The sequence below is a fragment of the Ailuropoda melanoleuca genome, unplaced genomic scaffold (assembly GCF_002007445.2).
Source record: "Ailuropoda melanoleuca isolate Jingjing unplaced genomic scaffold, ASM200744v2 unplaced-scaffold7781, whole genome shotgun sequence".
Classification (NCBI taxonomy): Eukaryota; Metazoa; Chordata; class Mammalia; order Carnivora; family Ursidae; genus Ailuropoda; species Ailuropoda melanoleuca.
The window spans coordinates 17,041-23,246 of NW_023253082.1; the positions used below are offsets into that span (position 1 = coordinate 17,041).

Genomic DNA, 6,206 nt, shown 5'->3' on the forward strand with positions numbered 1-6,206 from the left:
GGAGATGATGCTAAGTGAAATAAGTCAAGCAGAGAAAGACAATTATCATATGGTTTCACTCATTTATGGAACATAAAAACTAGGAAGATCAGTAGGAGAAGGAAGGGAAGAAGAAAGGGGGGGTAAACAGAAGGGGGAATGAACCACGAGAGACTATGGACTCTGGGAAACAAACTGAGGGCTTCAGAGGGGAGGGGGGTGGGGGATTGGGATAGCCCAGTGATGGGTATTAAGGAGGACACTTATTGCATGGAGCACTGGGTATTATATGCAAATAATGAATCATGGAACATTACATCAAAAACTAAGGATATACTCTATGGTGACTAACATAACGTAATAAAAAATTATTATTTAAAAAAACCATGTAGCTCTGCTTGCCTCATGGGACTGCTCGAGGAGCGAGGTGGGAAACCATGACCCTGGGGGGGGGCGTTCCCATTGAGCTCATGCTAGGAGGAGAACCTGAGCTTCCAGGCCCTGGGGGTTTCTTCCCTCCTGTTTCTTCCACTACTCTCCCCTTTCTTCATGCTGTGACAATAACCAGAGTAATAACAGTAATGACCATGATAATAGCTTGTGTTTGACAGTCTGCTCTCTACTAGTCTTCACATGTGCTTCACACATGTAATTTTTAAATCTCACTCAAACCATGTAGGGTAGGTACGATGATTATCCCCAATTTACAGACAAGCAAACTGAACCAGAGAGAAGAGAACATCTTCCCCCCATCACCTCCCTCCACCATCTCCAGGCCCCTGCACCACCCAAGCCCCTGTACCTTCACATCTCTCGGAGCATTGAAGATCATGCCAGATGAGGAATTGAATCCCGGAGAGCAACGACAGTGGGTGCCATTGAAAACAGCGGAGTTCTGAGGGCAATTGCGAGTTGAGTCTATAACAACAGAGGCTGTGAGGGCAGGGACCACAGTCAGAAGGCCCAGGAAATGGAGGGAGCCACCTGCCAGCTGGGGGTCCAGGACCAGAGGATGGGAGGTGGAAAAAGGAGAGGGATGGCTGCCATTGAAAGAGGAAAAGACAGAAAACTCTGGACATTTGGGGATGTAGAAATGGTTTCTGTTATCTCCAGAAGACCAGAGCCTCAGTGGGGCCTCTGGGTGGACTCACCGCTAATCCACAGGACTGCAGATCCCAATGACAACAGCAACAGCATCAAGAGTCCTGGGGCAGAAAAAAAACAGAGAGATGACAAAGAGAGGAGATGGAGCTCCAGTTTCATGGCCTCATGGCCCCTGCAACCTGGGAGGTGGCTCTGAGGCTGTGGCTCATGGCTCTCCCAAGGCTCTGGTAATGTATGAAGATTTGAGGACCAGTCCTCTTCCCTCCCTCTCCCTGGACTCCCTGAGGAGTCGGTCACTATCAGACACCATCCTTATGGAACCTCCGTGATACAGGTAAGGGGACAGAATATACACAAGTGATGTCAGGGACACAACTTAGAAATTCCAGCCTCTCCCAGGGGCACCTGGATGGCTCAGTAGGTTGAGGCCCAACTCTGGCTTTCAGTTCAGATCATGATCTCACGGGTGGTGAGACGGAGCTCCTCATCGAGCTCTGCGCTCAGTGGGGAGTCTGCTTGGGATTCGTTCCCCCTTCTTCTCCCTCCCCCTCTCCACCTCTCCCACAAATAAATTAATAAATCTTTTAAAAAGAGGGAAAAAAGAAATTCCAGCCTCTCCTGATGGAAGTGGTCAATCTTGCAACACAAAGTCCTCAGATTGGCCTGCTCTCCCCATAGCCAGGTCCTTTGTTCTCTGGCGATGGCAGAAATCTACCTTGAAGATTTCTCTTCCAGGATCATTCCCACCTGTTTAACCCACATGTTTTGGGGCACAGAAGAACAGCATGGATTTGGGAGTCAGCCAGCCCCAAGTCTGAGTCCCAGCTCTCAGTGGTATCGGCCAGGCAGGGAACCCAGGAATCACAAGAGGGAGAGCTGATGACGGGTGAGGGATGAGAACTATGGCATTGGCAGTTCAAGCCACCATCTCCTGGTTGAGTGGCCTCTCCAGATGCAACACCCATGTCTTCTATGGTTCCTTCCAAGTAAGCCCCTTGCCCTCCTGCAGTGCACTGAGGACATAACCTTTCTCTTTATCTCCCAGTCTGGTCCTGAGTGATGAGTCACTGGACAGAGTTCATGGTATGAGAATTGCTACAGGTGTGAAGAAACCTTCCCTACAGCAATCACCTGGCCACCTGTTAGAGTCTGTCATTCCATTCATGGGAAGCAGGATGTTGATGTGAAGGTGTTTTTTTAAGTGAGATTCACAGTAAAATCAGCAGACTCTGAGTAAAGTGGATTACCTCTATAATGTGGGTGGGCCTCATCTAATCAGTTGAAGACCTTAGGAGAAAAAAAGACTGATCTCCTCCAAGGAAGAAAGAATTCTGTTTCCAGAATGACTTCAGACTTGACAGAGAGAGACAGCCAGTGAGACAGGGAACACAAGCAGGGGGAGTGGGAGAGGAAGAAGCAGGCTCCTAGCGGAGAAGCCTGATGCGGGGCTTGATCCCAGAATGCTAGGATCATGCCCTGAGCCAAAGGCAGACGCTTAACGACTGTGCCACCCAGGCTCCCCCGACTTCAGACTTGAGATGCAACATCAATGTCCCTGGAAACATCCCTGGGTTTCCAGCCTGACCTACAGATTTTGGACTTTCCAACAATAACAATCTCATAAACCAATATCTTAAATTAACACATTCTCTCTCATCTCTCTATACACACAAACATACACACACATTTACATTTCTATACATATACATACATATACATGTACGCATATACAGAAACTCGTGATTCTGTTTCTCTGGAGAACCTGGTTTAATACCGTCCATAACATTAGCTCTGATAAGTCCCCAAGTTTGCCCTAGAAATAAGTTCCACCAAATTTCTTCTTTGAGAACTTAATAGAACTGACTTAATACCATTCTTAAAATTTCTTCACTGCTCTCCCTTACAGAGATAGTGGGAAAAAAAACAGAAATAGAGCAAATCTCAGAAATAAAGCAAAGAACAGAGAAACTTCTCAAACTGGATAAAGTTCCCAGGTAGCTTTAGTTGCCCTATCACCATTGTTGTAATTCTGCCTACCTGGCAGCAACCTCGGATGCCCATTCCTCATGGTGCAGACACCAGCGAGCCCAGCCACAGAGGATGCCATCTGGTCTTCGTCTGGGTGCCCTGAAAAGACTTCCTGTTTACTTAAGTCTCAGATGAGCTACTGAGTAAAATGCTGGTCTGGATGCTTCTTTCCCCCTGTGTTTCCCCATCATGTATTTCTCTGAAACTCACACTTCTCTTTTTAAGTATTTCCTTAGCATTTCTAGCAATCCTACTGAAAGCCTCTTTGATGGTTTCTACTTTTTGATACAGGAAGGCCTCCCCAACATGAAGATAATCCCACTGGTGTTTGGCCCCTATGAGGGCTATCATTCACAGTGAACAGATTGTTTTTTATCCATTGATTATCTAGTCACAGACATATTTATTTTTAAGTTTTATTTTGAAATAAACATAGATTGACAGGAAGTTTCAAAAACAATACGTAGAGGTCCTTCCCTTGGTTTCCAAGAAAAGATACATGTTATGTACTTATGTATTTGTATGTAACAATAGTCAAATAACTAAACCAAGAAATTGACAACAGCACAATGGAGTGTATAGTTCTATGACATTTTATCAGATGCACAGATTCCTGTAACTGTCATTGCAATAAAGTAGATAAGTATCCGGTCACCACAAAGCTCTGCACCATGCGACAACAACATCCCTAAACCCTAGCAGGTCTAGAAACAATTTGTTTCTATTCTTCAACAGTACTCAACACAGTCTGAGATTCACATTCATTAATAAAGAATATTCCTGATATGTTTTAAAAGATGAGAAAAACACCTAAATGTTTCACTAATCTCTGGAGGAATTATGGTGATTTTCTTTGCATTTTTACACCTTCTTTGTTTTTCTCATGTCCATGTGTATTAGTCGCAAGAGCTACCATAATAATATAGCATTAACAAGGTGGCTTAAACCACAGAAATTTATTTTCTCAAATTGTTTCTGGAGGCTGGATTCTAAGGTCGAGGTGCCAGGAGGGTTGCTTTCTGGTGAGGGCCCTCCCGTGACTTGTAGATGGCTGTCTGCTATCTGTATCCTCATATGATCTTTCCTCTGGAAGTGGAGAGAGAGTGGGAGGGATGGAGGGAAGGAGGGAGGGGGAAGGATAGAAAGAGAGAGGGAGGGACAGAGGGAGCGAGAGATCACTGGTGCCCTCTAGTTTCAAAGCCAGAGCTCTTCACTCTGCATCGCCCCGGCCACATGCAGGCACTGCCCTGTCCCCACCGCTCCTCCTCTGGCCTGTATGCCCTTGAAAAACTGCTTCTGTGCTGCTCCCAGGACTGAGGACTGAATGCCTCGCAACCTTGGATGTGCCCCTCCACCACCTTGAAGCCTCTGTACCCTTAGAACCCACCATGGGATTGCTGAAGATCTCCCCAGAGGGAAATATGAATCTGAATAACAGCAACAGGCAGGGGCACTGAGAGGTATGGAGTCCGAAGGGCACCTCCTACCACATCACTGTGGGGATGGAGACCGTGCTCAGAAGCCCCAGGGAACGGAGGATGCCAGCTGCCAGCTGGGGACCAGAGAATGGAGGAGGGGGACATTGGCTGCTACTACAAGAGGAAGAGTTCAGGAAACTCTAGGCATTTGAGGAGGAAGAAAGTTTCTCTGATCTCCAGAGGAAGACCATATCTGAGGCTCATTCACAGAATAAGCCTTCTCTCCCTGGCTCTCCCCCTTGTGGTGAAGGAACCCAGACCCAAAACTGGCATGCCGTCCATCACTCCTGGGCCAGCTGGGCAGGCTCACCTCCAGGGCTCAGGGCTGCAGGTCCCAAGGTCAATAGCAGCAGCACCGATAGCCCTGGGCCAGGAAGAGCGGTGAATGAGAGGAGTCAAGCATCGATGGAACTCTTGTCCATAGGGCCATTGCCCGCACTCTAGCTGGCTCTGGCCATACAGCCCCCAGCTTTGCAGCAGGATCCCGGAGGCTCCCCCGACCAGGCTCCCACACTTTGCATGGAGTCCTGGGCTCCATGTCTCCCTTCCATCTCCTGGGACACCCTGAGGAATCAGTCACCAACAGACACAAGCCCTNGAGGGGGACGTTGGCTGCTACTACAAGAGGAAGAGTTCAGGAAACTCTAGGCATTTGAGGAGGAAGAAAGTTTCTCTGATCTCCAGAGGAAGACCATATCTGAGGCTCATTCACAGAATAAGCCTTCTCTCCCTGGCTCTCCCCCTTGTGGTGAAGGAACCCAGAACCCAAACTGGCATGCCGTCCATCACTCCTGGGCCAGCTGGGCAGGCTCACCTCCAGGGCTCAGGGCTGCAGGTCCCAAGGTCAATAGCAGCAGCACCGATAGCCCTGGGCCAGGAAGAGCGGTGAATGAGAGGAGTCAAGCATCGATGGAACTCTTGTCCATAGGGCCATTGCCCGCACTCTAGCTGGCTCTGGCCATACAGCCCCCAGCTTTGCAGCAGGATCCCGGAGGCTCCCCCGACCAGGCTCCCACACTTTGCATGGAGTCCTGGGCTCCATGTCTCCCTTCCATCTCCTGGGACACCCTGAGGAATCAGTCACCAACAGACACAAGCCCTCATGGAATCTCAGGTGCTACCAGTAAGGAGACAGAGGATACGCCAACAGCTGATGCCAGGTGCACAACTTTAAAACGCCAACCTCAGGGTCCCTGGGTGGTTCAGCTGGTGAAGTGTCTGACTACCTGGGGTCATGATTGGGGTACTGGGATTAAGCCCCACATCGGGTTCCCTGCTCAGTGGGGAGTCTGCTTCTTCCGCTGCCTCTGCTCTCCCCCTATTGGTGTATGCTCTCTCAGATGAATAAAATCTTTTTTTTAATGATTTTTTATTATATTATGTTAGTCACCATACAGTATATCCCCGGTTTCTGATGTAAAGTTCGATGCTTCATTAGTTGCGTATAACACCCAGTGCACCATGCAATACGTGGCTCCTTACTACCCATCACCGGTCTATCCCATTCCCCACCCCCCACCCCTCTGAAGTCTTCAGTTTGTTTCTCATAGTCCATAGTCTCTCATGTTTCATTCCCCCTTCTGATTACCCCCCTTTCTTTATCCCTTTCTTCCCCTA

The 6,206-nt window shown here is 48.3% G+C and overlaps 1 long non-coding RNA gene across 2 annotated transcripts; it reads right to left on the minus strand.

Annotated features, from left to right (window-relative positions):
* Window positions 1-781: 781 nt before the first annotated feature.
* On the minus strand, window positions 782-3,284 carry LOC117800772. Of its 2 annotated transcripts, none has more exons than XR_004623163.1 (3): window positions 3,121-3,284; window positions 1,131-1,184; window positions 782-897 (listed from the first exon to the last, which is right to left on the minus strand). It is a non-coding gene; the product is annotated as an uncharacterized LOC117800772 (long non-coding RNA). The 2 variants fall into 2 exon arrangements; XR_004623164.1 differs by having other exon boundaries at window positions 788-912.
* Window positions 3,285-6,206: the final 2,922 nt, after the last annotated feature.